This window comes from Pteropus vampyrus, unplaced genomic scaffold, assembly GCF_000151845.1.
Source record: "Pteropus vampyrus isolate Shadow unplaced genomic scaffold, Pvam_2.0 Scaffold1, whole genome shotgun sequence".
In the NCBI taxonomy this organism is placed as follows: Eukaryota; Metazoa; Chordata; class Mammalia; order Chiroptera; family Pteropodidae; genus Pteropus; species Pteropus vampyrus.
Window position 1 is genome coordinate 26,822,258 of NW_011888782.1, and position 11,450 is coordinate 26,833,707.

The window sequence follows — 11,450 nt, forward strand, 5'->3', positions numbered from 1 at the left end:
CATCCACTTTTATGAGCCAGGCTTTTGCAGATGTTCTTCCTCTGCCTGGGATGCCTTTCACTTCTCACTATCTGACTTATCCTTTGCAGCTCAAAGGTTATCTCCTCTCTAGAGCCTCTCTTAAATCTCACAAGCCATCTGTGCTAGTATAGTATAGAATATATAGTACTTCTGTTATATGACTTTATTGCATTGCTTGTCTATTTGTGGACTGATACTTTTGTAAAATGTAATAAAAATGAAACACTGGAAAAATGAAGTGTAACAGATGTATGCAGGTAAAAAATAGAAGCCTCATTTTTAAATTATTAGGTTCAACAGAACTGAAATTACTAATAAATTGCTATAAAGGTTTCTAAATGTTTACTCTCAATTTCCAAACTTAGCTGTCTTCTTGTGGACCAACAATGAACAATTGGCAGGGTGGCATTGGTGCACAGGCCACATTTTGAATGGCACTGTTTTATAACATTTATCAGTTGTATAGACTGATAACTATACGTTTGCATGTATACTTGCTTTCCTCACTGGACAGAGGCTGTCTTCTTTATTTTATTCATCTTGTGTTTTCCTGTGTCTGGCTTCTCAACCTTTGTCCTCTGTTCTCCTCAAAAAATTGGGACTTAAAATAGTGCATGGCCCACAATTAATCAGTAGATGTTTGTTGAATTAAGTGTAGCATTGGTCTCATTACCTTATAATCACAACTGGCTTGCATTTCAGTTTGCAAAGTAACTTGGGTAGAGCTTTCCATTAGTTTCTGTGAGTATTTATTACTTTGAGCTTCATGAGGCCATCGCGAAGTTCTGCTGGGGAAAGGGCTTACTGATTCAGTTTGAAGTAGATGGAGTTATGTTGTGATATGCCTTAATTGCAGTGGTCTCTAAGAAATCTCGTGTGCAAGATATCGCCCCATTCTTAGCCCAGGTGATAAAATAGTTCTCTGCTAGGGGAGGAGTATGGAACTAGTAACACCACTGAAACAACATTTTAGCAAATAGTTGCTTTGAGGAGAATGTTGCTGCCAATTACAAAAGAAATGCTTTTCATTTTAATGGTTGCTGATAAATTCATGTAGATGCCATCTGTCCTCCAGGTCTTCCACCCTTGAAGACACCCAGCCCTTCACACACCTCTCTCCATCCCTATGCACAGTTCATTAGTCAAGTTTGTCTTCAGAATCTGCATTTTTGAATGATGTATTCGCTCACCTTCAGAAGGCTGGAATCTGCCCCATTTTCTGCGATTTTGGAACAGTGTTCTATGATGGAAAGCACTGCAAAACCTGAGTTCCGGCCAGGCCTTGCTACTGACTGACTGCATGATTCTGAGCAGGTCACGTTGCCTTTATGTCCTTGCTAGAAAATCTAGACTAGATTATCTCTAGAGTGGTTTTTGAACTCTTCCCTTTGGTCCTCATGGGAGTTGATGTTTGCCTGCTTTGCTTTTGGTCTTTTAACTCTGCCTGGTGATCTTCATATACTGTCATATACATATTATTCCAGCAATTGGCATATTATATTGACATTCTCTTTGCCCTTTTCCCCCTTCCCCCGTATACTGTAGCTTCCTCAAAGACGTCTTATTCATCTTGTATTATCTACTCTTGGCTCAGTGTCTCCGTTCATGCGTCATTAATATTGGTTTACTAGTTAAGCTGAACTCTGTCCTTTGTTTTTGCTTCAGAGTTTTGTTTAGCAGTCTGCCTGCCAGGTGAGAAACCTTGCATTGGCCATGTATTTGATACCCAATTAATATATTACAGAACTGTTTCAGGCTGTCAAAGTTATAAAGCCCAGTTAGAGTAATGCTGACCAGTCACATGCATGCATAAAACAGTTAAGAGTTGTGGTTATTCATTTGTTGTTCTCCTCAGGAAGATCTCACATTGATTATTAGCTTGATGAGGGATCTGAGTTGGTATTCTTCTGTCTGGGCCTCCTTGGCCTCCGACAGCAGAGAGAAAGATGTGAATTCTGTGCCCACAGACTGTCCAGCCCCACAAGGCAGCCTGCCAAGAGTCTCCAGTCACATGCTCAGTGACTTGCTGCTACATTTTTTCTTCCTTGTCTTTTTCAAGGCTGTCGTTGTTGGGCTCTCTGCCTGGTGTCCCTGAATTGTAGCTCTTTTAGTTCTCTGAGTGATGAACTCCAAACATTGTTTAGCAGCTGATGCAATCTTTATTGGGACTGGATTACCTCCTCCGAGTAGGCCAAGCATGTTTTATGACACCATGCTACCAGGCAAGATTTGCTGAAGTGGGGGCATTGGACTGGTTCTAGTCCTTGTTCCTGAGCTCGCAGCCATGAGGCATACACTGAGCCCACAGTCCTCTGTTCCCACAGCTTGCCTCAGTATGTCCCCAACCTAGGGTGTGTCTGAGTATCTTGTGAGAGGCAGTTTGTTCTCGCCCATTTCCTGGAGGAGGAAAATCCTCATCTGGGATGAATGCATGAAATAACCCTCACACTTAGCCTTTCTAGTCAGGCATTCCATCGTGCCCTTTGTTTGCAGGCGAGCCTTGAGTATCTATGTAATAGTTTCCATATACCAAAATGTGCAAGCCTCATGAGAAAGCTTAGTACTTTGAATATTTGTAATGGTGATGGTAATGAAACTAATAATGATAATGAAACTGAGCCTCTACGTACAATGTCTTGGTCTTTGTGTTTGTAAGATGGTTCACAAGGGTTAGAAGTTTAGTAGATGGATGTCTAGTGTAATGAAACTAATTAATGCTGAGTTTATTGAACCGTTAATGTTAACTTTCCTTAACATGATGTGCTAAGTAACAACCGTGGTCCTAGAATGACCCCATTACTCAGAGTCACCTATTCTTCTGAGAAATGTGGATAAAAGAGAAAACTTAGTAGATTTCCTTTTTAAAATTCTTTGTATTGCCTTTTCTTTCCTTTACTTCCTATGTGCTCTTTCTTATGTGAGAAGGACTGTTGACTTCACATAAAATCTGTATTCAATGTTGACCCATCTACTTTCCAGTTATGTAATTTTGGGAGAATTTATTATCCTCTCTGAGCTGAGTTTCCTTCTTGGTAAAAATGGGGTGCATCTATTTAAGTTACATGGCAATGTTAAACATTAAATATCATGTGAAAGTGCATATTTGGCATGGTGTACTGCTACTTGGGGAAGACTTTAGTTAAAGCTTCTTGCCATTTTCCTATTAAATTGAGAATAGGAAATATTACTTACTATAAATCCCTCACTTGTTAACTGTATTGAAAACTAGGAGAGAATCTTACAAATAGCATCAAGTAGAAATTGAGACACTTAGTGAAAAAAATTTAGTTTAGTGAATATTTCTTGTGTGTATCAGGTACTGTGAGTGCAGGAGAAGACAACTTCCTTGACCTATTAGTAGTCTAATAAGTAATTCAGTTAAGCAAGTCGTCATTTCAAAAGCGTGTGATTCGTGCTGTGGAGGTAAAGCTGCTTTGCTGTGCAAATACAGAGGGTGTGCAGGAAAAGGGGTGGCAGTAAGTCAGGAAAGAGATCCTGAAGGAATGGGTTTTTAAACTGTGGTTTGTTGAAGTGAGGGGAAAGACTTCTGAAAGACAAAAAAGTGTAAAGTGGTATAGGAGTGCAACTGCAGGTTGTTCAGGGGTGCTTAGTTTTAGCACTTGTGGGACATAGCGGTAGAAAGTGAGGCTATTAATCTCCAGCTCATGGAAGGCCTTCTTGTCATGCTAAGACACTTGGTTTATATCTTACAGAGAATGAGGTTCATTCATCCCACGGCTTTATTCTGGAATGTGGCATAATCACATTTGCATTTTAGAAGCATCCGTCTGGTGCCAGTGCTCAGATGTATTTTTTTAAATCTTATTCAATTTATTGGGGTGACGTTGGTTAATAAAATTATATAGGTTTCAAATATACAGTTCTATAATACATCATCTGTATATTTCATTGTGTGTTCACCACCCAAAGTCAAGTCTCCTTCTGTCACCATATATTTGACCCCCTTTACCCTTTTCTACCTCCCCCCACTCCCTTTCCCCTCTGTTAACTACCATAGTGTCTCTATCTGTTAGTTTTTGTTTGTCTTGTTTGTTCCTTTATTGCTTTCAATTTTACATCCCACATATGAGTGAGATCCTATGGTTCTTGACTTTTTCCATCTGACTTATTGTGCTTAGCATGGTATTCTCAGGATCCATCCATGTTGCTGCAAATGGCAATATTTCATCTTATGGCTGAATAATATTCCATTGTATGTGTGTACCACATCTTTTTTATCGAATCATCCATCAAAGGACACTGGTTGTTTCCATGTGTTGGCCACCATGAATAATGTTGCATTGACCATAGGGGTACCTGTCACTTTAGGAATAAACGTTTTCAAATTTTTTGGATGGATACCCAGAAGAGAGATTGCTGGGTCATAATCAAATTTGCATTTTAGAAGCATCACTCTGGTGCCAATGCACATAATGTGGGAGATAAGATGAGAAAGGGGAGATATACTAAGAAGGTGGTGCAGGGGTTCAGAGGAGAGATGATGAGGGCATGAACTGAAAGAGCAAACGTCAGAAAGACTAAAGAGGAGGAGACCAACTGGGAGTAATTTAGGAGGTAAAATCTGTGATTCCTTGTCTTAGAGAATGAAAAAGTGTCAAGCGAATCTCCCAGGTTCTTGTTCTGGGTGCATTGGAATGGAGAATAAAGGAAGAAGATCAGATTTTGGGAAAAGATGATAAATTCAGTTTGGGACAAATTGAATGTTCTCCTTGTAGAATATGATTCAAGGGGAGGTAAAACCAGCAAGCAACTCAGTATATGGGTCTAGGGCCTAAGGTAGGTCAGAGCCAGAGATGAATTGAAATAATGGAGGAAACAACAAGCAAAATGGTCTTTTTGTCGTGGCATTGTGACAGAGGGACAGAAATTTATAATATATCACAAATGAAGCTGTCATTACAAATGTCCAATAGATCCCCCTTCCCCTCCTACCTCAACGTTCTCCTTGATAGACATAGAATATTGTTATTTCCCTTTTTTCTCTCAATTCCCATAGTACCTTTTGGTTGAAATACTGCTTTGAAATTAAATAAGATTGAATTTTGAAGGGTCTTAAATTTTAATGTGATACTTTACATAACTCCATGCTGCATTTTAATGTGGCTCAGCACATCTCATGATACCTCTGGGAGTGCTTCAGAGTAATTGTTGTTGTTGTTGTTGTTGTTGTTGTTGTTGTTGTTGTTGTTATTATTTTATTATTAGCTCTCTGACAGAAGTTTAGAGAATGTTACTAGAAAAATCAAGATGCATTCCCTAGGCTGTAAAAAGGATAAATGTAAATGTCTCCACTACAGTGGCTTTGTGTCTTCTCACTTGGCACCCCCTGCCTTCTCTCTCCTGGAGGCTCTGCACATTTATATCAGAATCAAGGTGTCACTCAGTGGCGACATTCAGTGACAGAGTTCTTACAGCTCAGAATTTTTTGGATGATCTTCCACACCTTTTCCCTTTACCTTTCCCTCCCCTTTTCTCAGCAAGGAGGACAGACTTTGTCCTATTTTAGAGGACCTTATGAAATCACATTCACAGATGTTCTCAGTCTATTCCTTTGTTGTCTATACATATTTTTCTTAATTATCCTCTTGTCAGTATTGAGGTTTGTGGTAACCGGTAACCTGTCCCTTCCTACCCTCTTCCATCTGAATATACATAGAAAATCAGCCTTTTTTCCAGGCTCTTTGAAATTATAGTTTTGTCTGTGTTTGTCTGTCTGTCTCTCCCCCCCATTTATTAAGTTAAAAATATTTTAGGTCCAGTCATCCCCTACCCCCACCTTCCAGATATACCTGTTAAACCTCTGTATTGCTCTAGCTACATGACCAGTCATCCTTTCCTTAAATACTTGTACTGGAAAGTTCACTGTCACGTAGAGCTCATTTCATTTTTAGTAGCTTTAATTGTCAAAAGGTCTTTATGTAACAGGTGATATTGTCATATATTAACCAATGTGCTTCCTGTTCATGGCATTTCCTGCTGCCCTTTGATAGTTTTACTTTTTCTAGTAATCAGAGGAGGAAAGAGACACCTCAGCAGAATGCAGAGAAGAGGCAAGTGTCTGGGTTTTGGATTTTGGAAATTACAAAGTCTGGACTGGACTATAAAACTAAATTTGGAAAAGTCAGGAAAAAAATTTATAGACTAGTTGAGGATGGAGAGTCAGGTAAGGAGTTGAGAGAACCTAGATATTGGCACTGCTTGAAGGAACCCCCTAAGAACGTTTGATGAATTCTAGAGGAGAGCGGACCACTCCTTAAGACCTCAGAGCAAAAAGTACAAAGATTAAGTTTCTGCCTCTCAGCTAAAAGGGGCTCACAACCGAAATTAAGTTTAGTTACAGAAAAAAAATTACAAAATGGAGTTACCTTTCTTGCTCATGTGACTTGTAGATTGAGATTTATATCTACTACCTCTATGTTGAATAGCAGTGAGCTATGGTGGGAAATTGCTTAGGCTTGGAAGCTAGATTGATTTGGGTTTTAATCCTGGTGTTGCATAATATCCTAGTCAAGCTTCTTAAACTCTCCAAGTCTGTTTTTCTCATTTGTGTAACTGGAATAATAATACCCACCTCGAGGGAGAGTTTTGATGCTTGAGTGAGATATATGTGCAGTATCTACAATGGTGCCTGGCTTATAGTAGGTACTCAAAAATACTCTTTCACTTAAGTTTTTCTTTCAATTCTACTTCTTATTTTATCTTTTCAAGATTTATAGAATATATCTAAATCCTTCTTCCATGTGATAGTCCTACAAACATTTGAAGACCACTATTCTTAACAATGCCTAGCACTGCGTCTTGTGTATTTGAGAATCGCTATGATATAATGTGTTTTGGAGCCCATTGCTTGGACTTAAATCCCAGCAAGGCTGCTTTCTAGTTTAGGTAAGTTACTTAACTTCTTTGGACCTTAATTTTCTTGCTTGCAAAATGGGATGATGATGATAATAATAACAACAACAACGACCACCACCACCTATCTCATTAAGTAACCATGGATATTAAAGATGTTAATAATATAAAGACTTCCAGGTGCATTGCAGTTAATAAGGTCTAGTACTCATCTCATTGTGACAAAGACAATGCTACATATTCACCTAGTCTTGTTTTATTTTCTTCTTTAGAGACAGACCAAGGCTGCATTTTTCTGCCTTCCTAGCAGTTAGGTTGTGACCATGTACTTACTCTAACTGGTAAACTGTAAGTGGAGCTGATAGGTATCATTTATGAGCCATAGCTCTTTGCCATGTGGATTATGGAGACCCACTTGTTGAGATGATGGAATCACAAGATGATGCTAGACTGAGACCATTTGGAAGAGAGCTTCTGGATCCACAGAGGACATTGTGTGAGCAAGAAATAAACTTTATATAAAGCTGCTGAAATTTCAGAGTTAATTTGCTACTGAGACATAATGTAGCCTATGTGGATTAATATAACATGAATATTATTATTATTGGCTACTTAAATGCCAAATGCAAGACGCTGTTGAGTGGTGTTTTAGCAGAGGCCTTTTCAGTGAAGACACTACGAATGAGAGAGGAGGGGACTTAATTCAGGAAACAGAAACAGAGTTTTGACAGGGACATTGATTTTTCTTTTTGAAAATGGTTTCATATAAATTCATGTTTGGATGATAAAATTATTTGCCTTTTTTTTTTTTTTTGCCTTATATCCTATAATAGAAATTTGTTTTAAAGCTTCTTCCAACTTTTTAAACATAAACAATTGTGTTCTGGAATGGTAGTTGATAATTATATTAGTGAATGCGTTTATCAGATCCTGTATTGGGGAGCAGATGTTATCAAAGGGTACGGAGGAGAGAATAAAAGAGCTCCAATTAAGTTTTTGAGGAAGGGAGGTGGCATTTTATGGAGGCTGAGGATGAAGCATGGGCTGTCTGTAAAGCGGGTCAAGTGAACTTTGAGGTGAAACCTGTTGAGTGAAAAAATATTGCCAGCCATTGTCCTGATAGTTTCTCTGCTTCCCCTGCATGCCACAGAAAATGGAAAATGGATTGGATTCTTGGAAAAACAAGTTTTCAAGTATATTTAAACACTTGACACAGAAAATAGGGCTTCATAAAATGCTTTAGGTACCATTTTCTCTTTTCAATATTTAATTCGTCATGTTTCTCAGATTGAGCCATAATGAAGATGGGCAAAGAAATACCAGAATAAAGTGTAAGAAAAATACAAGTCAAGTAACTTTCTTAGAGGTCTAAGCAGACCAACTTCATTTATTAATGGAAATTGATATGTGAGAAAATATTTAGCCCATAGCATTACTGGGTCAGTGGCAACATATCCTATATATAAAAGATGTCTGTTTTTGAGAAAATGGGAGCATGAAAACAAATGTTCCTTAAATTGTGTTTTTAATAGTTAGGGGCTGTGCAGTGCTACATTAGAGCAGCTAGTAAAATTCAGTAACTTTTTTTTTTTTTCCTACAGAGAATAGAAATTTCTGATACTGACACAAGGGTGTTACGTGTGTGTGTGTGTGTGTGTGTGTGTGTGTGTGTGTGGAGGAAGGTTGGACCCTCCTATGATTTTCGTATTTCTCCTGGTCCATCGTAGAATGCCACAGCAGTAGGAACTTTGATACACATTAATAATATGGATAGAACTAATTTTAGAAATGAATCAAGTGACATAACTTTGGGGAAGAGGTGTTACCTATACTCAGTTGTCAGAATGTTCTCTATCTTCGGACTAGAATGAAAAGTTTGATTCTCTCCCTAGTTTCACAAGCAGCAGGAGTGCTGTTCTTTCTTGCATTCCGTTTCCGTAGTGGCATGGGGACTTTCTTGGAACCCCAGATTGTATAGCAGTGGTAGGTACTTCATTTGAGGTATTGGAAGATAGGTGGGGAGAGCTCCAGCACTTTGGCGATGATGGTGATTTTGGGGTTTATGACTTAAGGACTTCCTGGTTACAAAATATATTTGATATTATAGACCATAGCATAAGAGGAGTTTGAAAAGATAGTTCCAAAATTTGAGCCTCTTCTTATCATTAGCCAGAAAAAAGAAGCTGGGAAAACAAACTTATTTTTAAGGGAAACATTCCATTTAGTTTTTAGACACTGCGTTTGAAGTGATAAGTGATGACTGGTGGTTGGAAGTTTGACACTGCATCTCTTGTGAAAAGCCAGGGCCTTCAATGGTTTCAATAGAGACTTTTTGTTGTTAGGCCCAAATTAAAGACCCTCCCCCCCACCCATTCTATATTTGATAGAGCATTATTTTTGAGATTATAGGTCAGGTTTGTGAAGGTATATGATTTTATTATATCAACTTTTGACAAGCAGTGCATCTTCTTTGGTTCAGCCAGGGTACAAATTTATCTCTGTTATATATAGTAGCAGAAACCTACATGAAATGAGTAATATTTTTTTTTTAAGGAACATTACTATTGAAGAAAGTAGAAAAATGGAATAGCCTTTTAAAAAACATGCATTTAGCTGTGTGAACAAAATGATTTAATTTTTTTTGAAGGCAAAGGTTTTTCAGTAAGAGGAAAAGAGAATTCTTCTCTGTCAAATTTAATCTGTAGCCATCTGCTGCTGTATCTCATTATGTTCTTCATGTAATTAGAGCAATTAGGATGAGGCTTGCACTATATATTGGTCTTGGAAGGAGGGTTGAGCTATTTGTAGGCTTATTTTGAGAGACTGGAGATTAATGGCTTAATCTTTTAGGTAAACTGATGGAAAGTGAGAAATGTTTAAGCTAGTAAAAGAAGAAAAGCAATTTTTTCTCTTATCTGTAATATTGCCTTCTTATCACCATGGTAACTAGGTATCTTGTCAAATATGTTTTTAGTGAGATTAACTTAAAAGGTGATAGAGAAGAAAGATCATAGAAGAAAGAGAGGAGATGGGCTTTGTGGTGCAGTGATTGTGGTAGAAACCTCTCCAGATTTTTGACTCTGACATAGTTGGAAGGAGGGAATGGAGGAAAGAAGGACGGAGAATTTAAAGGAGACAGCATTAATCAGAGATGTGCAAAACTCTCTTTTGGGAAGCCAGTCACATGAATGTGGTTTGTGTACTGAAGTTGGGCACGGTGCTGTAACCATAATGTGCTAAACCATTGTGGGATCCCTCAGCTAGGAGTGCAGTGCCACTCCACACACCCACCTAGGGTTAGTGTGCCTTTCCGCATCCTGGAAGGGGCTTCTCGTACAGGCAGACAGTTCTCTCTTCCTCCTTTTCTCCCCTCTTTGCCCTCTTGTCTTATTGCAATCACCAGTACACTAGTGGTGATTCTCATTACCAGGAACTCAACTATTGCATTATTTTTCCAATTGATCTTCTTTAAGTCATTGGCTACTTTAATTCAACTTACCTGTGGCCACTAAATACATTTTTATGAAATCTCACTTCATCTTTGTCTTTTTTTTTTTTTTTTAATTCAAATGCTTTTAGTAAAGGCTCTGCATTACCCACAATGTCAGATTTTTATCCTGGTATTCAAGTGTCCCTTGAAAGGAGACTGACCCTGTTATCACCCAAAGCTCTTGTGGCTGAACCCTACTTCCAGCTAGTCTTGTGTCTTCCCTGTCTTAACAGTCTGTCATGTTCGTCATTGTTTTTGCCTCTGTGCACATGCCATTGCTCTGTCTGAAAACCCACTGTTTCTCTAAGGCCTAAATCCTTCAAGACCTAACTCAATACTTCACTGTCCTAATTATTTTCTACCATAATTGTCTCTTATGTTTTTATTTAATTGTCCCTTTAGTACTAAGAGTAGTTGTTTATAATAGAATGGATGCTGAAAAGTTGGTGGTGATTGAACTACAGTGTAGAGTGGAAGAAACTTTAGAGATGAAGGTGGCCCATCTTGGTTTGAATTTCGAGTGGTTGTGACACCACCAGGTCTTTGAGAACTCAGAAAAGTCAGCTTAAAATAATAGTTGGGTCTTTATTTCATTCCTTTATTTAATCTCCTGTCAGAGCCCTGATATTACTGAATTTCACTGGGCTCGGGCAGTCAACAGAGAAAACTGGGGGCGGCAGTCAACAGAGAAAACCGTTTTCTCCAGTTTTGAGGAGATTTATCCAGAATGCATTGAATGCGCCTAGCCACTGGGTGTGTGCCCGGTGCTGTATGCAGGGAACAGTTAATTCTAGGGGCTGTCCATTTTCTACTCTATTCAGATCAGGGCTCATTTATGTGTGCCAGGCCACTGCTGAGCTTGGCACATGCTGGTGGGCAGGAGAGGCCTGCTTGTTTCTCTGCATATGACAAGTTCTGTTCCTGCCGGGTGGGGCATATGCCTGGGTGAGGGATCCTGCATGCGAGAGCAGCAGAGAGAACAAAACACTGGGAATGAGAGACTGAGAGGGAACAATAAGAGCAGAAAGAAAAGGGGATACTAAAAATAGAAGGAATTGGTATCTAC